This window comes from Myotis lucifugus, unplaced genomic scaffold (genome assembly GCF_000147115.1).
Source record: "Myotis lucifugus unplaced genomic scaffold, Myoluc2.0 scaffold_80, whole genome shotgun sequence".
Classification (NCBI taxonomy): domain Eukaryota; kingdom Metazoa; phylum Chordata; class Mammalia; order Chiroptera; family Vespertilionidae; genus Myotis; species Myotis lucifugus.
In genome coordinates this window covers 4445607-4467710 of record NW_005871128.1, presented here as the reverse complement: position 1 = coordinate 4467710, position 22104 = coordinate 4445607, and the positions used below count along the sequence as shown (strand labels likewise).

Sequence of the window (22104 nt, the reverse complement as noted above, 5' to 3'; positions counted from 1 at the left end):
TAAGTTTTAGGCCATTATGAATAATGTTGTGAAGATTTATGTATGGGTCTACATGGACATTATTGTTTTTCTTTTTTGGGGGGTACTTTTAAATAATAGGTTTTTTACAATTGATTTCAGAGAGGAAGGAGAGGGAGAGATAGATGAAAACATCAATGATGAGAATCATTGTTTGGTTGACTCCTGCATGCCCGCAACCTGGGCATGTGCCCTGACTGGGAGTTGAATCGTGACCTCCTGGTTCATAGGTCGATGCTGAACCACTGAGCCAAATCAGTTGGGCTCAAATAATTGATTTTAAAGACTACATTTTATTTTCATAATCAAAATATTAAAAATAATTTTTATTCCTTAAAAGGTTTATTTACATACATTGCTTATGTTACATTAAATATACAGTTTATGAATCATGTGCCAGAAATCAGTATTTATCTAATCTAACCTTCATGCCTCCTTCCTTCTTAAGTAACATAATTTTTTACTGTATTCATTGTCGTTGAATCAAAAGACTTCCCAAATTCACCTGCAGTAAAATGTGGCTATGTAATTTCTGGAAAGGCTTCTTAGAGAAAGTTTACTTAAACTTGAAGGTACAGCTACTTGCAATTATGCCTTTTATACTTCTTTCAGTCTTCAGTGATGGTATAATATCTGGGAATCCAGCAGCCATCTTGGGCTAGACTAACCTAGAAAATAGAAGCCATAGGCTTGGGCAGAAGAAAAAAATAGAAGTTTGGTCCCTGCCAAGATAGAGGGAACAGTTCATAAAAACACCCTCATTTCCAACACCAATTGAAAATTCAGGAGTCACAAGGACCACTCTCGATAATTTGGTAGGAGGACTCACAGACCTCACTGAAAGCTCATGGTTATGGTCTACTAGAGGCCCGATGCATGAATTCAAGCACGGGTGGGAGCCAGCCGGGGGGAGGGACTGCAGGCGGTTGGCCGACTGGCCCCACACCCTGGTCGAACTCCTGGTTGAACTCCCTGTTGAACTCCCAGTCCAGGGGACAATTTGCAAATTAGCCCTTTATTATATAGGATTACAGTTAGATACAGACTAAAATCATCCAAGAGAAGAGGCACATAAGACAGAGCTCAGGAAATTTTCAAACACAAAGCATCTAATTTCCAGCTGAGTGAGAGAGAAAAGTAGAGAGAGAAACATTGATGTGAGAGAGAAATATCGATTTGTTGACTGCAAACATGTCCTGATTGGGATGGAACAAGCAAACTGGGTACGTGCCCATTGGGATGGAACCTGCAAACCGGGTATGTGTCCTGACCAGGAACCAAACCCGCAACCTTTTGGTGCATGGGACTACACTCCACCAACTAAACCATACCATGCAGGACAAGTGATATATTTTTTAAATGCTAAAAAAATAATTTTCTCTTAGACATTTGAGGATCTACTATTTCAGCCTAGAGTACAGCTTCCTGATTGAGCCTCCCGACTGCAAGGTCTCTTCCATCCAACACCTATTGCATTATTCTTTCAGAAACATCTGTTTATTCCATTCCATTTGAACAAATTGATGCATCATACTGCAGTTTTTGGTAACATGAGAACAAATTTTGAACCTGAGCACACTGCTTTCATCATTTGGATAATTCCCAGAACTTATTCATCAGCTTGTAGTGCTCTTCTCTCAGCACATAAACTGTTTTATTTTCCTGACATCCCTGTTGGTAATGCCCATGATCTGTTGAATCTCAATATGACAAGATTTCAAAACCATTTGCTTTAAAATTTAACTTCCCTTTCTTGGCTTGATATTTTTGTGCACAAGCCATAGGTTGTGTATATAACCTGCATTTTTCTTTTTAATTAAAAAAATTTAGAATATCAATAAACATTTCAACAAATATTTTCCCTGATTTTCAACAAACATTTTCTTCTGACAAACAATACTATAAGAGAAAAGATCCTATCATATAATTACCAAGTAATGATAATTAGAATGAAGAGCCTTGAGTCAGTTTTAAACATTGCTGCAAAAATATAAACCGCAGCATGTACCTTTCTTATTTGTCCATCTCTTGTCAGGTAGAAAATTTTTATCCTTGATATATTTTTAATTATGTTTCCTGAATTATTTATGATCTCACCAAAATAACTGCAAATGTTTCAGAGAAGTGCCAGAATTTTAGATAATTTCTGATTAATAAAGACAGCAAAATCCATTGTGTACCCATGTGTCCCAAACATTGTGCTAAGTATCACTCTGTCCAGATGAAGCAAATCATCATATGAGGACACTGAGGTTTGTATAATGATCTAACTTGTCTATGACCACAGAGCCAGTTATGAGAATAAAATACATGATTTGTCTGTCTCCATAATCAATGTGACAAACTTAAGTTTGGAGACCTTTCAGAAGCTGGTGCCACTCTAACAATATTTTTCATATTGATCTGTCACATGTCATCTTCTAACCCTTTGTTCATTTATCACATCAGGCTTCTGAGCTTTATAGCGTTGACAAGAGTTTCTGTAACTTTCTCATATCCTTAGTGTCTCTCTTAATTTAAATACACAGCCTTCTTTTTTTTTATCATAGTGGGAAAATGTAGCTTACCTCCCCATCACTGTTAAATACCACCACCACGATCATGCCACCCTTTCTTTATTGCTTCTGTCTCTTCTGATATACTTTGTTTTGAATCCTTTTATTTCTCACCTATAAGCTTAGTTGCTTTCTTTTCTAGTTCCTTCTCTTTTCCATAGAAACATGCTTAAATATCTTCTATTCTGTTTTTAATACTATTTTGAAACCGATGATACTTCTTTAAAACCTTCTTGACTCTTTCTAGGGTTGGAATGGTGGAGAGAAGGAGGCTGAGCCTTTAGATTGACATACTGGTGGCCCTTGCTGTGCAGAACTGATAAGGGCTGAGTCTGGGGAGGCCAGAACTGGTCAAAACCACAAAAACAAGTGGAGTTTAGATTGACAGAGGAAAGGAGAGAGCATTCTAGATTGAGGAGCTAGAATGGGCAAAAGAGGACAGGTTTGGGCAAGTACAAAAGATAAAGTCATTAACCTTTACTAGCAGAGAGAGAAAGTGGGCATAGTTTGTGAGAGAGCTTCAAATTCCATCAAAGGGAGTGGAATTAAATTCAAATAGCTGGAATTCAAAAGCTAAAAAAATGATTCTGAAAATATTGTGGTGGAAACATCAGAAGAGACATAATACCCAAGTTAATACTCGATGGAGAGGTATACAGGCAGGATACAATAAAACATAATAAAAATAATTCCCAAATTTCAAGAATGATAAGCCTGGAGATTGATAGTCCTTAAGGAATGGTACAATTTTGTAGGGTAATATCAAAGAAAAGTACTTAAATTCATATTCCTGAGAGCTAGAAAATTCCTGAAGTTCTCAGAAAAAAAAAGATTTTATATTCAAAGACCAACTTCAAATGTATAGTATATTTTCAAAACTAAAATTCTAGGGGCATACACACTAAAATGTTGAAATTATTTCAGGTTGTGATGCATTTAAATATAGTAATTTGTGTAAATCACTTGCATATTCAATTAGTTGACCTTTTGTTACTAGATCAATAGTCTCAGGGTGATAATTAAATATCAGCCTCATTTTTCTGGATATCAAATTAGCTTTTCAACCACTTAATATTTTTTTATTGATTTCATAGAATTATTGATTGGCTGCTTCCTGCATGCTCCCCTTAATATTTGTTTTTAACTCTTAGAAAGTTAATCTAAGAAAATGAAGGCCTGTTGTATTTTGATGCCTGCTACTTCTTTTTTCCTAAACTTGTGTTTGGTTACTGACCCCAGTGTTTTACCCTGAAATGTGAATACAGAAAGAACCCAACATTTAAATATCTCATTAATAGATGTATACAGTATATCAACACAAGTGATGGATTCACCTAGTCACTGTTGTGAAGCAGGAATTTTGGGGGAACATAGGCAGGCTTAGGGATTTTTAGAATTGGAGTCCATAGAAAAGAGCTGGGCTGCAGACTGGGAGAAGGTGCATTTCCACAACACAAGGAAGCCAGGTGCAGTTACATCTCCATAAGACAAGGGAGCAGCAACAGTTGCATTTACATAGGACAAGGGAACTGGAAGTAGCCAAGAAAGGTCTATATTTACAAAATAAAGAGAAGGAAGCCCTTCATTCAGATGGAAAAGAAGAAAGCTCAGAGAAATGGAAGGACTATGAGGGAGGAGGGCCTTAGGAATCACTATAGTAATCAATTTGAAGGGGAATACTAACCAATCAGAGGGGATATCAGGACACAGGAACTGCAGCCTTTATAGGCCATAGAGAAAAAGGACTCAGTGGGACCCTTTTCCCCCTCCCTACTTGGGAGTCAGTTCTGTGGGATTCTTTCCCTCTCCTCATGTGGGAGTCTGTACTTGTTCTTCAATAAATCTCTACCTTTGCCATACCACTTTCTGATCATGGATTCTTTCTTCGATTCCGGCGGACAAAGAATCTGGGTTCCAGTCCAAAAATTCGGTGTCAGTTGGATTAACAAGAATTTTCTATCTCTGATCTGGAACCCTGTAGGAATTTACCTTTTTATCATTTGCCATTTATTACTTTACTAGAGGCCCGGTGCATGAAATTAGTGCACTGTGTGTGTGTGTGTGTGTGTGTGTGTGTGTGTGTGTCTTCCTCAACCCAGCCTGAGCCCTCTTGCAGTCTTGAGCCCGGTGATAGATCGCCCAGCAGAGGGAGGCCCCACCCACCCGCCTCAGCGCCACTGGCTGGGTACTCTGGGCCTCCCGCTGGCCGGGGCTCTGTGATCCATCCCTCCTGCAGAGGGAGGCCCTGCCCACCCTCTGCAGCACCCCAGCGGGTGGCCTAGGCCTCCCTCTGCGGGGCGATCATGGGCTGATGGCGGGGTCCCCCAACCAATCTCATCCGCCTTGGCTGGCCTGACACCAGTGCCTGTCATAGTGTGGTCATCCAGACAGTCGTTGTGCTGTTCGGCCATTTGGTTGATTTCCATATTACCCTTTTATTATTATAGATTATTATTATAGATTATTTATTGAGCACCTAAAAAGTGCTGGTCCTATTGGCCCAGCAACAATGCAGCACTTTGAGGAATTATATTCTAGTGTGTAGAAACTGACATTAAGTTAGCGAGTAAATAAGCAAATAAATAAGTAATGAAGAAAGAAGTAAAGAAAGAAAGAAACAGAGAGTATAAAATGGTGTAATTTCTGATCATGGAAACTGCTCTGAGGAAATAATTATGGTATTGTGAGAGAGAAATCTGTAGAGAGAAAAGTCAACATTGAGTGATCAGTGAAGACCCATCTGAAGACCTGACGTTTTGAGATAAGACTTGAAGAATAAAAGAGATAATCACTCTAAAAACCAAGTGAAAAGTACCCCAGGGAGAGAAAATAAGAATTAAAAGCTAAAATTAAAAAATTCTTAGAAAAAAAATCATACAAATAAATCTGCATGACCTTGGATTTGACATACAGAATGGGGAAAATATTTGCAAATCATTTATCCTTACAAGAAACTTGTACATAGAACACATAAAGAACTTTAACAACTCAATAATGCAAACATAAATAAAATAAAAATTGATAAAAGATCTAAGTAGGCAATTCTACAAAGACTATGTATAAATAATGAATAAGCATATGCAAAGATTCCTGACATTATTAGTCAAGGAAATGTAAATTTAAAAAAAACACAATGAGATGCAACTTCACATCCTGTAGGATGGTTATAATAAAAAAAAATAAAGTCAGATAATATCTTGGCAAGGCTATGAAGAGATTGAAACCCCCATGCACTGCTTTGAGAATGCAATATGGTGCAACCACTTAGGAAAACAGATGGATAGCAGTAATTCAATTAAATATACACTTACTATAGGATCCAGCAATTCCATAATTCAGCATTATTCATAATAGCCAAAAGGTAGAAACAAGCACATGTGCATGTTAGAGACTGTGGGAATGAGAGAGAGGTACACACACACACACACACACACACACACACACACACACACGAAAGAGACAGAGAGAAAGAGAAAGAGAGATGAGCACTGACTCCCTGAGTCACTTGGGGTGGAGGGGAGAGAATTAGTTGTTGAGGAATAACTCTGGTAGATTAAAGGAAAAAGAATGTAAGATAACCCTTCCCTTTCCCAAGTTCAGAGAGACAAAGGTAATCTGAAGGGTTTGGAAAACTGAAATTTGGTTAATTTAAGTAACATTATATTATGAACTAGACTCAGACAAAATTATCTAGCAATTTTAACTCCTCGGGTCCTAATTCCAAAGGAGAAATGATACAAAGGCACTGGTTATAAGAGAATAGAAGGAATCCAAAGGCAAACCATGGCAGTCATTTTCACAGTGGTTGGCTCTGGGGAGGGAACGTGGTGCTGAAATGGGGTGGGATTTTTAAATGTACATTTCTTAACCCCGTACCTCAGCCGTGGAGAGTTTGGCATATGTCTTAGATGTAAAGGATGGCTGAGCATATGGATTAACAGATTTTACTGCATTGCCAGGCTCCGGTTATCAATATGTATGATGCATAGTACCAGGAGTGGAAATAAATATAATGTAAACTTTTGTTAGGAGAAGATCTGCATTAATTTTTGTGGGGCATGTATAAGACTATGGACGATGTAATATTAAATCAACATTAGCTACAAAGAGATGATGAGGTTCCCATGAGAAAATAAATCATAATAATGCCTTGCATTTGTATTATACTTGAATGATTACCACTTGCAATCACATAGCTGAGCTCATTTCATTTTCACAACAGCCCTGTAATCTAGGCAAAATAGCTATTACACTATTTTAACATTTTTGCAAGTCAGGATAATTCATGTGTCAAAGTTTACAAAGTAAATAAGCAAGAACTTATTGAGTACACATCTAGTGCTCTGTCTATTGTACCACAGCTGTTCCTCATAGCAGGGAGACCAGGAATGGAGAGAGATGCGGGCTCTATCCATTACTGGGCTAGCAAGAGCCCCATGCCTTCATTACAATGGGCAGTTTCTGTTTTCATGTCTTAGGGTTTTGTTAAGGCAATAACCTAAAGAAGAATGCCCTAGGGCAACTCTCAGAGGTGCCAAATAAATAACCACAATCTTATGAGGCAATGGAATTCCTAATGCTTTGTGTAATTTTTTGAAGTCCACAAATACAGTCATCTTTACAGCACTGGAACAGAGTTCTATTACCCAAATTCAGCATTGATATTAGGCTTTCTGTGAATTAAAGGGACTTATGGAGATTATGAAACTGTCAATGATACACTGAAGTTTTGGGAAAGCTTCATAAGGTAGTCTTCAAGTAATTAGTTAATTAGGGTGTACATGTGTGTGTGTGTGTGTGTGTGTGTGTGTGTGTGTGTAAGAGAAAATATAAGCACTCAACTATAAGGTTAATAAGTAGATTATAATCAATAAGTAAAATGACAATCTATAGGCACTATAATAATTTATAAATCTGTTATTGAAATAAGTAAACTAAATTAATTAAATCTTTATAATTTACCACTATCAGTCTTTTCTCATTGTTTAAAAACTAACTATAGGAAACAATATGAATTGACTACTTTCACTGGATCATTTGATATTATAAATTAAAATTCTATTTTAGCATTATATTTCAGGATTGGCAAAATGTTTTATTACTGAAACCAATAATTTTTAGAGACATTTAGAAGGACATGGACATATTAGATTGTTAATTACTCAAAACTGGAATGCTTTTCTTTGATATACTACAGGAAACATCGTGCTAATGTATGCACAAAATGAAGTGAGATAAAGCGCTGATACTCACGGATATAGCCCAAAGCTCTGGTGGCTTGATGCCGAGATACTGAGTGTAGTTCCAGGAGAGGAGCTTGGCAGTGCCTCTCTCCTGCTGCAGAGAATGCTGCCTCCATGATGGTTCCTGCAAAACAAACCCCGAATGCAATTTTAGCTTTTCACCTTTTTCGTAAAAGTGAAAATCCTCTTTGGATTGTTTTCGGTGTAGGGAAACAAATGCTAATTAGAGCTTTCTTAAAACAGAACTGGCATAAAGTGAACTTTCAAAAAGGGGGGATGCCTGATTTTATTGTCTGTGCACTGAACACATGCCTGGCACATAGGAGCCTTGAATAAACGTTTAATCAATTGAATTGAAGGCAACGCATTACCATATTCAAGAGATTTGAGGCATGATTTTAGATTATAAACATTGCAGTATTCCAACTAAATACATTTCAGTCAGTCTGGAAACAAAATCAGAAAATAAGTAATCATGAATGGTTAGCAATATGTAGCTATATATCTGTACCAATCTTTTCCTTTAAAGACATACTTTGAAAATGGTAAAATCCTATTGAAAAGTTAGGTTTCATTCAACTTTTTAAAAATATATATATTTGTATTGATTTCAGAGAGGAAGGGAGAGGGAGAAAGAGATAGAAACATCAATGATGAGAGAGAATTATTGATCAGCTGCTTCCTGCATGCCCCCTAATGAGGATTGAGCCCACACCCTGAGTATGTGCCCTTTACCGGAATAGAACCTGGCTGTGGGCCGAAGCTCTATCTACTGAGCAAAACTGGATAGGGCTCAACTTTTATTATGGATGGTTTTCCCCAGTGGAGATTGTGTTTCTTAACAGTGAGAATTGTGACTGATCTGTGGGTTCAGATTAGGCTTCTCGGAGCTGAGAGCCTATAGCAACATGTATTTCCCTCCACAGATCACCGTAGAGAATAAATGTGCATATTAAGTGCACATTAGAATACAATTCTGAGAAGTCGGGCATTGATACTTGTTTTGGCACCATTGTATACCCAAGACCATATATATATTTGGCATATAAAAGGCATTCAATAAATATTTATAAAAAACCAAAATTATAAAAGTGTTAATATAATTTTGCAGTTTATATCATCTTCTTTAATAGGATGTATCTAAGGTAAATTACATTTGATAACATTTATTGAGCCATCATTCTGTATAGAAAATTGAATCATACACTTGGAGACAAAAGAAATATTTTACAATGACATTAAAATAAAGCATATGGAATTGCTTAAAAGACTATGAACAGATGTTCTGGCATTTGCTAAACATATGTAAATAGATTATTTTTTTTCCCTTTAATTGAAGCATAATTGGTATACAATATCCTGTTAGTTTCAGGTGCACTAATAGTGATACAATATTTATATACATTAAGAAATTATCACCACAATAAGTCTAGTTACCATTTGTCACCATACAAAGTTCCTATGATATTGTTGACTATATTCCCTATGCTGTACAGTGCATCTTCATGACTTATTTACTTTGTAACTGAAAGTTTGTATCTTCACATATTTCAGCTAAACTCCTAACCCCTCTGGTAACCACTAGGTTGTTTTTTGTATCTGAGTCTGTTTCTGTTTAGTTTTGTTTATTTGCCTTATTTTTTAAATTCTATGTAAGTGAAATCATATGCCACTTGTCTTTCTCTTTCTGACTTACTCCACTTGGCATAATACCCTCTGGGTCCATCCATGTTGTCTCAAATGGCAAAATGGGATTATCTTTTATTACTGAGTAATATTGCATTGTATGCCACATCTTCATTATCCATTCATCTGTCAATACACAGTTAGGCTGCTTCCATATCTTAGCTATTGTAAATAGTGCTGCAGTGAACATAGGGATGCATATGTCTCTTTAAAGCAGCGGTTCTCAACCTGTGGGTCGCGACCCCTTTGGCGGTCGAACGACCCTTGCACAGGGGTCGCCTAAGACCATCCTGCATATCAGATATTTACATTACGATTCATAACAGTAGCAACATTACAGTTATGAAGTAGCAACAAAAATAATTTTATGGTTGGTTCACAACATGAGGAACTGTATTTAAAGGCCCAGAAGGTTGAGAACCACTGCTTTAAAGTAATGTTTTTGTTTTCTTAGGACAAATACCAGAAGTGGAATTGATGTATCATACAGTAGTTTTATTTTTAATTTTTTGAGGATCCTCCATATGGTTTTTCATAGCAGCTGCACCAATTTACATTTCCACACAGTGCATGAGGGTTCCCTTTTCCCTACATCCTCACCAACACTTTTTATTTCTTGACTTCTTGATAATGCCATTCTGACAGGTGTGAAGCAATATCTCATTGTGGTTTTGATTTGTATTCTCTTGATGATTAATGATGTTGAGCATCTTTGCATGTGATTGTTAATAGATTACTTTTCTTTCACCCACTTGCAACAGAACTGGCTAGGAAAAAAATAAAAGAAGACCCAAATCAATTATTTTTGGATTCCAGGGCTGTATCTGTCTTTGTACCTAGTCACATGCCGTGATTCATTCAGTTGTTCCTGGGGCATTCTTTTGTCAGAATCTGGAAACATTTCTCCCTTATTCTTTATATTGCCTTTCTTGTCTAATCCCAAGATGAGAAAACAGGATGAACAAGGAAAACTGATACTCAGGCACAGAATGTCAGTGTGTAAAAGTGAACTAAGGTGAATGCTGGCAAGGGTTAGTCATGTCCCCTTTTGCTTCCATTGTGTGGTTGAAGTTTAACTGGAGCTTCAGGCTCTTTGTAAACCTATGAGGAGTCATTATGACCCCTACCTCAGGCAGATCCACAACAGCCAATGCAGTAGTTGACCCCGTGCTATCCTTTCATTAAAACCTCACTTTAGGGCTAGGAAGAAAAGAAATCAAATTGATATTTAGAAATAGAAAAAGAAAGTTGTGATTGGCAATGCATCATCTCTGTATCACACAAATGCTCTCTGGATTTATATAGAACAAAAGTAACACATTGATTAAATGTGAGGAAAATTCATATCCACAACTTTTTAATATCTCAAGCAGATACCAACAAGACTTCCAAAATCTCTGTTTTTGGTAAATTTTGAATTAAAAATAAGCAAATCTCTTGGAAATACAAGGTTGCAAAATTTTCTTCTCTTTTTATATTTTCACGTTTTCAGCCTCACAGTACTTTTGCTTCTCACCCAAGACACTAAAGTAGTTCACAGATGGTCTCCAACTTGCCATTTCTCAATTACAAAGTGTCCCAAATGTAGCTTATAGAGTAATTTTCCTTCACATTCAGTTTAAGAACTACATTTATTCCAGAGGCTACTTCCAAGTCACTAGACTAGATAGAGGGGATGAGATGCACTGCTAGGCAGCCTGAACTCCTGAGGAAACTACTTTGGAAAAACAACAAGAATAATCCTTAGACCTGGCAGCAAAAGTGTAGAAATACATCTTTTTTCAGTGATAATGTAGACATGATCTGGGAGTTCATTCCTGGAAGGAAGAATAAGAAATAGGAAACAGAAAAGAAATGGGAAATTCCACTGGTTGCAGGGGGTCTATTTGAATAGCTATATTAAAAATGATCATAAAGCCCGGCTGGCATGGCTCAGTGGTTGAGCGTAGACCTATGAACCAGGAGGTCACGATTCAATTCTCTGTCAGGGCATGTGTCCAAGTTGTGGGCTCTATCCCCAATGGGGGGACATGCAGGAGGCAGCCGATCAATGATTCTCTATCATCATTGATGTTTCTGTCTCTCTCCCACTCCCTTCCTCTCTGAAATAAAGATATATTTTAATAAATGATCATGTGGTCTACACAAGCCCTTAGGAAAATATTCATCATAAGAAAAGAGATCTGATTATAGGATAGTGACTGCCGTGGGAATTATTTTTCATTCTAATTCTGTAGGATTTGGTCTGAGGGTCAGGGTGAGGGGAAGCAAACCCTGAGAATCATTTCATTGGCATAGCATCCTCAGGTGCAAAGAGCAAAGCTGTCCTGGGCTCCTTCAAATGCTTTGTGCAAACACAGTCTCCCAGATGCAGGTGGCTGGGGGTGTTTGACAGAAAGAGAAAAATGAGCTATGAGTGAACAGAGAAAAGCAGATGTGGCAGACAAGAGTGGTACCACTGCAGGGAAACCAAGCGGATTAACCTAAGACACCTATATGAGAAGCACAGTTGAGAAGAAAGCCTTCAGGGTGGTTGAGGTATGGTGATTCCTGCATTCCTTGGAACAGTCATTCATTCTGTGAGGGATTTTCTTCCCTCTCAAGGTTTCAACCTGTCTGTGCAATCCCAGCATATGTATTTCGTCCTGATTTGTAAAATGAATTTCAAAGGCATAATAACTGCTCTGCCTGGATGACCTACTTGTACCTTGAGATCAGCATGAGCAAACCCTAATTTATTACTTCGGCTCCAAATGCAGCAACTCCCGGTGACCTGCAGGTTTGATTAATGGCACACGCACTTGACTTACCCAGAATAAAACCCCTGAGACATCTTGGACTCTTCCCTATAGCCACTTGATGAGTGAAAAAATCTTCAGTTACCTCCAGCATGCTTTTTACTTGCACATTCTGCTGTTTTCACTTCGATTGTTATCTTTAAAATAATACTCTTGATAGATGACAACAGCTCTGATTATTTGGTGAGTGCTTACTTACTAGGGGCCAACAGACCTTTCATGACTGACCTTGTGCAATGCTCAAAAAATCTAAAATGAAGGCACTAATGGTTGTGTTCTCCGGGTGAGGGAAATGATCCTCGAAGAGATTTAATTATTTGCTTACAGTTACCAAACTATCAAACAATAGAGTCAGGATTTGAGCCACAACAGCCCAGCTCCAAAGCCCCAAATCTTACACATGTGCTCATCTGCCTTCCACAGAGATGTGTTACTTTCTAAAAGAACAATATCAATAGTCTCTTCCTGAATCCTGTCTTTCAACACAGTCATGCTCAACATTAATTTATCCTAAAGCTTGTTGTCAGAAAATTTTGTGATGCTGTAAAGCGCCAATTGTGTCCACCTCATATAAAACTTCCATGGCTATCCACTGCCCACACAGTTAGGTAAAACTCTTCTCTCTGCAATTCTAGAATTTCTATGTTTTAGCCATGAACTATAGTTTTCACCTTATTACTTTATTTTTTTCTGCATAACAATTCCTAAGCAATCTCTAATTTTTCTGATATCATAGCTCAGTGCCTACAGTTTCTTCTACCGTGATTGCTACCCTATTGATTTCCTACTCAGTCTTTAAAGATATTTTGAAATAAAGTCTTAATGACCAAAGATGCACATTTTTCTTGACAAAATCTTGTAGGGGGAACATTATGTCTCTTGAGCCCACATTGTACTTGGTATGTACATCACTTAAGACCCTTAACTTTACTTTCATGGCAATCACTTGTGTATAGGTACTATTCACTTTATCAGAGAGCAAATCCCCCTAAGATTAGAACTTGGCCTACCAGTCATTTCCACTTTTATTTTACATATTGATTAGTTAATTAGCTAGTTAATTGCATACTGAATTACCCTGAGCTGACAGGAGGTAAAGGAAAGGTGTTGATGAGGGAAATGACAGAACAGAGGCAAAGATGCAGCAGGGCCAAGGGAAATGTAATGTTTCACAGGATGGAGTCAGGAGTGGCATATGGGTTCCAAAAAAGGAAGGAATAGGTCAGGCTTACAGCCCTAGCTGTAGAGTTGTGGGCAATGTCAGCTATAGGCTGGAGGAAAGGGAATCAGTTGGTGAAGCTACCAGTATGTTTTGTGGCAGTACAAAGAATGTTAGGACAAAGATGTTTTGAAGGAAAAACAGAAATATGTGAGACTCACACTGGATGGTTCAATTTTATAAATAAATTATTGATGGAGCCATCTTCTGGGGTTAAAAATGAAACAGCAAGATTATGACTTATGGAGAAGGGAACACATTTACAGTATCTCCTGAGGGAAAGGATATTAGAATCTAACAAAGTGGAGGAAAATATTGATGTGCAGCAAGGAGACTCAGCTGAAGGTACAATGGATTCTAGTGAACCCAGTGAGCGTGATTTTCTTATAACACAATACTCAGAACAATTAAGAAACATTAAGTTATCATATAACACTATAAAAATTGCATAGAAACAGTTAATATCGATGTTACTTTTTAAATAAATAATGTGCTTTTGGGGTGTGTGTATGTCCACACGGAGTAGCTCTTACTTCTATGGAATAGTGTATTTTATAGAGGAAAGGTATATGTATAGATATGTTAATAAACTTTGTAGTATAATTAAATTATATATTTTAATTAAACATAACATATGCACATATTAATCAAATGTCAGATTACAGATGAGAGGAGAACATAAATAATAAAATAATGCTTTTTTAAAGACAGTATTATGTTAATACTCAAACGTATCTGCTTGGAACAATAAGTATATTTGACTAGGATGATAATGATGCAAATAGCTCAAATGTTATAATTTTTCTTAGACTAAAAAGTTATATATACTTTACTTTTTATGAAACTAGTGCTCTACTAGTATATTATACAGCTACATCTATTTTCTAAGTAATATACACCCATGCATATAACAAACACTGACCGAAAGATGCCATTGTGCACATCTTATCACCATCAAATAAACAAGATCTAGATACTATAGCATTTGTAAAAGGTCATTTATATTTGAAATTAACTTTAGGCTCTCAACGCTTGCCCTCCTCTTTATCATGGCACTAATTGGCTGCAACACTGCCTTGTTTCGTTCTATTTTATATAGGGAAATTAAGAAATATTCTAGCCCAGCCAGTGTGGCTCAGTGGTTGAGCATCTACCTATAAACCAGAAGGTCACGGTTCAATTCCTAGTCAGGGCATATACCTGGGTTACAGACTCAGTCCCTTCTGAAGGAGGCAGCTGATCAATGATTCTTTCTCATCATTGATGTTCCTATCTTTCTCTCCCTTTCCCTTCCTCTTTGAAATCATTAAAATATATTTTTAAAAAAGGAAATATTCTAGTTTTGTTGCACAGTAAATCAGCCTAAAATCAACCATATCTTAATCCTATTTTGACTCTGGACCCAAGTTCTATTAAATTTCTGTCCTATTCCTTGTGACTAATTCCTTGCCTTCTATTCATTTGCTCAATCCTTCATTCATATTTATTGGTACATACCCTATGGCAACCACTGAACTAAGCCCTCATGAAACAAAGACTTATGGGATCCTCTATCTTGAGGAACAAATAGAAGAATCTATCTCCCAGCTTTTCAGGGCCCATATCTTGCCATCAGGTTATAAACTTGTTTATCCCATTTCCTCCTCAACCCCAGGACCAGATTCTCACAGTTCTTAACTTCACTGTTGAGGTTTCATAATTCACCCATCACACAACCCCTCCACTGGTCTGCATTGCTGTGCTTATGTAGTATACTAGAGGCCTGGTGCATGAAATTCATGCACTGGGGGAGGGGGGGCCCTCAGCCCAGATGTGCCCTCTTGCAGTCCGGGACCCCTCAGGGGATGTCCACCTGCCGTCTTAGGCTCCTCCTTACAGGGAGCAGGCCTAAGCAGGCATCAGACATCCCTCTTGCAGTCGGGACCCCTCACTCCTTACCACCTGCCTGCTTGCTTCTCCTTAACACTTGGCTTGCTGCTCCTTAGCACTGCCATGGAGGCAGGAGAGGTTCCCACCACCACTGCTGTGCTCGCCAGCTGTGAACCCGGCTTCTGGCTGAGTGTCACTCTCCCTGTGGGAGCACACTGACCACCAGGGGGCAGCTCCTGCATTGAGAGTCTGCCCCCTGGTGGTCAGTGCACATCATAGCGACCCGTCAGTCTGGTCGTTCCACTGTAATGATCGCTTAGGCTTTTATTATATAGATGTTGATAGGACTCATTGGAATCTTCATCTTAGATGTTCATCTTTGACCACCAGTTGATGTCATTTTTTTGCCCTTTCTACTCACAAAGGATCAGAGCCCTAGCACTTTCCAAAAATCCTCCAAAAATTATCCAATGATACTAGCAGTTGTTTTAGACCCATCTCTCCAGGTTTTATTTTCTGGAATACCTTTTCATTGCTTTACTTTTAACATATTTATTTCCTTGAATATAAAGTGTGTTACTTGTAGAGAGCATACATTTGGATCTTTTTTTTCTTTTCTTTTCATCTAATCTCCCATTCTCTGCCTTTTGATCAGAATGCTTAATCTTTTCCCTTTAATCATTTCCCTTCCCAATGCATTGACTCAGTTATTCTATGTTCTGTCATCATGTTCATTAACCCTGTATCCTGTTGTGTCAAGTCTGCAGTTTATTCCCCTCCTATGATTTCTTTATTTCTGACATATTTTTAGTTCTAGGATTTCTATTTTATTCCTATTATTCAACTTTGTTGAACTTTCCCATCTCATATATTCTGGCCATATTTTACTCAAGTGTTCTTTTATTTCCTCTACTTATAATATACATAGTTACTTGTAAAATGTTGTTTGCTAAATCCAACATCTGGAAAATCTTTAGGTCTTTTTTAATTTATTCATAATTGAACTTTTTTCCTGCTTCTTCATATACCTAATGATTTTAGTATATGCTATATATTTTGGAAAATACCTTGATGACCTGTGGGTTATTTTAATATATTTTATATAGTATTAAGTTTTGCTCTGGGGTGTAGTTATAGTGCCATCAGATCACACTAATTCAGTCAAGGGTTGCTTTCAAATTTTATTACAGGGGGACAGTGTTGGTCAGCACATACTCCTAGAGCAGTGGTTCTCAACCTTCTGGGCCTTTAAATACAGTTCCTCATGTTGTGACCCAACCATAAAATTATTTTTGTTGCTACTTCATAACTGTAATGTTGCTACTGTTATGAATCATAATGTAAATATCTGATATGCAGGATGGTCTTAGGTGACCCCTGTGAAAGGGTTGTTCGACCGCCAAAGGGGCCACGACCCACAGGTTGAGAACCGCTGTCCTAGAGCATGATAACTATTCTTACAGCATAGTTTTTGTTTGTTCAGTGTGGCCTTATTTCAGTTTCAATTGAAAGCCTGGTATGTCTATCCAGAGGTCTGTCCATTCCAAAAGGGCCTAATCTCCAATCTGTATTTAATGGCTTCACCATTGTGCAGCTTCACAATCTTTTCTTTCTTTTCTAGTCTTTTTTCTTTTCTTTCTCTTTTGTTCATCCTCACTCGAGGATATTTTTTCCATTGTTTTTCAGAGAGAGTGAAAAGGAGGAAGGGTGCGGGGGAGAGAGACAGAGAAGAGAGGGAGAGAAACATCAATGTGAAAGAAACACATCAGTTGGTTACTTCATCCCAACTGCGGCCAGGAATCCAACCTGCAACCCAGGTTGCCCTTGACTGAGAATCAAACCCATGACCCTTTGTTGCATGAGCCAACGCTCTAATCACTGAGAACACCAGCCAGGTCTCTTTTTTAGTCCTTAATAGATGTTCTCTATCAGTTTTTCCAGAGAACTACCTGTGTAGTCACAGTTTAGATGCTAAGCAAAAGCTCTGAGCTAATTTTACAGAACTTCTTAGGGCTAACTCTCTGAGGTCTCTGATATCTTCCTTCCACTTTCTTGGCATTCCAGAACCACAGTTTATGTTTATATTCAGAGAATATCACTGTTTTCTTTCTTCTTCTTCTTTTTTTTTTTTTTTTTTTTTTGCAGGGTGCTATTTCCTTTAGCTGCAGTTTGTAAAAAAAAAAAATCACACAAAGATATCTGGGAGATATGCATTATTAAACATGTGTTCTTCTTTGTTTTAGGAACCTGAAAATTCAATTGGTTACTGAATACTCTTTTTTTTAATCCTCACCCAAGGATATTTTTCCCATTGATTTTTTTCAGACAAAGTGGGAGAGAGAGAGAGAGAGAGAGAGAGAGAGAGAGAGAGAGAGAGAAAGAGAGATATCCACATGACACACGCCTTCTTGGGGCTGGAGATTGAACCCACAACCCAGGTACATGCCCATGACTGGGAATCGAACCCGTGACCCTTTGGTCTGTGGGGCTGGCACTCTAACCACTGAGAAAACTGGCCAGGGCTGAATACTCTTTTTAAACAGTTGTAAATTTGTAGCTTGAATAGTTATTTAGCATGGGAGGGTTCAGTACCATCTAAGACAGCGGTTCTCAACCTGTGGGTCGCAATCCCTTTGGGGGTCAGACGACCCTTTCACAGGGGTCGCCTAAGACCATCGGGAAACACATATATAATTACATATTGTTTTTGTGATTAATCACTATGCTTTAATTATGTTCAATTTGTAACAATGAAATTGGGGGTCCCCACAACATGAGGAACTGTATTAAAGGGTCGTGGCGTTAGGAAGGTTGAGAACCACTGATCTAAGATATCATGGCTATAAATGGAACCTCATTTTTTCTGGGGTTGCATCTTACTCATTTATTCCATGCCTCACAAGGATTTTGCCCCTATACCCCATACCAGCTACTAAGGAAGCCTGTGCCTAATACCAATGGTCTGAATCACTATCTGTTGTTGCCAAACCCACTGATGCTGTACATTATCTACAATTATTTTTATGGTAAGTGCACAAGTATTATCTTGATCTCTACTTTTTCCACTGTTCTCTTTATTGGACATTATCATTCCCTATCTAACCCAGGGTATCTTTCTAAGCATCTGATTCTATTTGCTCCGAATTTTACGATACATTAAGTTGATATCTGCTTTATAATGAAAACTTTTTGATATTGTAGAACTTTTGAGATGTAAATTGATGGGGAGCAACACACAAATCTGAGTAATTGATTGGCTTTACAGAGGAGAAGGGGCTCATTAAGCATGTATATTTGATTTCATATAATAATAACACTTGTAGATTGTTTCCTATATTCCGAACACTACTCTAAGCTTCCCAATGTATTGACTCAGTTATTCCTCACAAAATTTCCCTAAGATAGGAGTTATTATTTACGTTTTACACAGATGAAGACCTGCATATTACAGAAATGATTAAACTTTTGAGTGAATACAATATAAAGGTGAGTGTAATGTTGTGAGGCATAAAATTTTAGTGAAGGAGAAACTACAATGGGAAGAGAAGATGAGAAGCTGGGCCTTGTAAGTGCACATTAAATGTTAGCATTATTGTTGACCAGGTTATCTGTTCCCTTCTAGTAACAAACTATAGAAATGATCCCGGAAAGTATAGTCTTATCTGTTTCTTTCTAAACAGAGCAAATGCCTTCTATAGCTGTAGACTGATTTAGATTAATGAAGTGTCATTTGAACAACATTTCTGTGTACTTATTTGAGATACAAGAAAAGACTTAAATACGTTCTCTGCAACCAAGATTTTAAAATGTTAAGATTCTATATAAAGTGCTTCATTGTGCACATAAAATAAAAATTGGATTAGAAACTGAATTAATTGATGGTTCATTAAGCAATAAAGTGAATTAAGTATTGATCCTGAATACTTTAAGAATGAGAAACCAATTCACATCTGAATTTGATGGAAGGTATGCCTCACATTAAAAATCAGTCATTTATTAAGAGATAGAATATAAAGATTAATAAAAGTAATTCTTAGTTTAATGAGTGCTAAAGAGGCCTCAATTGGTTCAGATAGGAACCTCATAAAAACTGTAACAAAAGATTGATGACATTTTTTAGGGTGAGATCAGGAGTGGTCAAAAGAGATTTATGAAAAACAACCATCTTTACATTATTTTGTATTTTGCTATGACTTCCTCTTGCCTCAGATGGTTAAAATGGCAGAAGCCAGAGAGTGATTGTCTTGAAATCTACATTGAAAAACCTGAACAACTGGAAAACATGAAGGCGGAAAATGATGTGATGAGACTTGAATTAAAAAGAAAAAACAAATCAATTTTCTCTAAAAAAAAATAATAAATTAAAGAGAAGGAGCTAAAGGTGGGAAGACAGTAAAGTATTTAAGAGGTTATGGCCAAAAAAAAAAAAAAAGGTTATGGCAAACTGCAAAGAAACATGGTGACAATATCAATTAAAGCAGTGGCAATAGGAAGTTGTAGAGGAAGCAATACATATGTAATATATTAAAAAGCAGTATCCATGGCCAATAGGGATGGGGTAGTAAGAGACATGAGAGAATCACACATGCTAACTGAGTTTTATACAGCTGTGTGCATGGAGAAATGCCAGCAAGTACCTTGTGCTGGATAGCTGCCATTCCCTTTGCAAGTCCTTCCTGCTTTGTGCTTAAGAAGCTGAATTACATAAAATTGTTTTATACTCTCCTTTGCCCTATGACTTCTGGTTTAGATTTAGCCCACTGGCAGGAGAAAGGAAGAATGGAAGAGAGTGAGTCCACTGTATTTCCTTGGTCCCTCCCTTCAGAGTCACCTCAGGTCATGTGTCTTCTCTAGGAAACCTTTTCAACTTTGAGCCTCTCCTTCTGAGTTCTAGTAAGTGTCTTTGTACCAGCCCTAAGGAGATTAGGGTTAGTATACTGTTTATTGTGGCCTCTTCTTATGCCACCAAACCTCTGTAAATAGCCCACTTGAATATAAATATTCTTTACATTTTTCTGATTTGTTTGACACCCACTTCTACTGGGACCCTGACTGAAATGTAGAATTCTGCTTTCTACAAAGATGGAGAAACATGAACTAGATTTATCCTTCTGCTGAAACAATAAAAAAAAAATAGTGGACAACAGATGCACAATGATTCCTGAGAGATAGGATACAAAAAAGGTGAGCTCCAAGGTAACTCCTCACTTTGACTGCTGTGAGGAAGTTCTAAACCAAGGTACAAGGACAATACCCAGCTGGAGATGTAGGTGACAGTGCAGAGAGATCAAGGAAACTAGAGTTTACAAGGCAGAGTACAAAAAGGAGAGAGCTGTACACAGAGAGAACTCCAGAGATCTGCAGAGAATTTCCCTCAAGTATCAGACAATGAACTGATTAGCCTATGAACTACCCAGGCCTGGGGCAAGAACCATCTGGAAATATTAAAGGTAACAGTGCCCAGCATCCAGGGAGGACAGAAATAGTTGCTCCAACCAATCACACTGAAAACAAACAAACAAACAAACAAACAACCCTCATAATTTACAGGATATTGGGGCGAGTATTCAGGTAGACTTGCTCTGGTAAGGGACAATACATAGTCCTAGATTTCACAGTGCTTCAGAACCAGTAACTAAATAAGCAGGGAAAGGGGATGAAAGAAAGATAATATGAAAATGTCAAAATAACTAATGAGAATTATATATTTAATATAAATATGTGTATGTATAGTAAATATAATGTTGTCTATATATTAAATATAATATAAATATGTTATCTTTATATTAAATATAAATGCTGTAATTATTCCAATTGAAAGAGTTTGTCAGAGAGAATAAAATCATAAGACCCCACTTTATGCTGTCTACAAGTAACCTAAATAAAATTTTTTAAAACATGCTAAAAGTAAAATCTTGGAAAAAGATAAACTATGAAAATCTTATTCATCAAAAATCTGTAGTGGCAGTATTATAAAAGATGGAAATACATTACAGGGATAAAGAGAATAATTCCATTATGATAAAGGAGTCAACTTATCAATGTGAGGAAGTAAGACCTGAGCAACTGGGGTGGGACCTGCCCTTGGGTCCTGAAAGGGGTCAGACCAACATTGCCTTCAGACCGCCTCTCTATGGGCAGCCAGGCAGGCAGGTACAGAGCCAGTCAGGTCTTGATGCAAGCTCAGAGGAAAACAACATGACCTCAATGCGACCTTACTAGGGCCTTGGACTAATTATAATAAAATTTGCATTCTGGTTTTGACCCCACCCCCCATGGGCTTTTCTGTATGCATTATAGGTAAGGGCATGCCCAGAAGAAAGGTAGTTTCTGTCAGTCATCACTGAATGCATATGAAAGTTTCCATCCAGAAAATCCCTCTTTTAAACCCAGGAATTTGAGGCCATTTTCTCTCTCTCTCTCTCTCTCTCTCTCTCTCTCTCTCTCTCTCTCTTTCTCTCTCTCTCTGGACTGGCCTGCTCCTCACTTGGAGTGTGTCTTCAATAAACCCCACTTTGTTTTACTTTAAAAATCTTTTCTGTGTCAACAAAAAGCACTGAGGTACCAGACGTAACTCCAATTCGTAACATCAATAGCCAATAAGGATCCTAAATATGTATGTACTTAACAACTGGACATTTAAATACCTGAAGAAAAATTTATAGAACTTAAAAGATAAAAAGAAAAGTACACAATTTCTCTCTTCTATCTAGTAC

The 22104-nt window shown here is 37.6% G+C and overlaps 1 pseudogene; it reads right to left on the bottom strand.

Moving 5' to 3' along the window:
• Nucleotides 1-18961: 18961 nt before the first annotated feature.
• On the bottom strand, nucleotides 18962-19048 carry LOC111826457 (annotated as a pseudogene).
• Between the last annotated feature and the right edge of the window lie 3056 nt (nucleotides 19049-22104).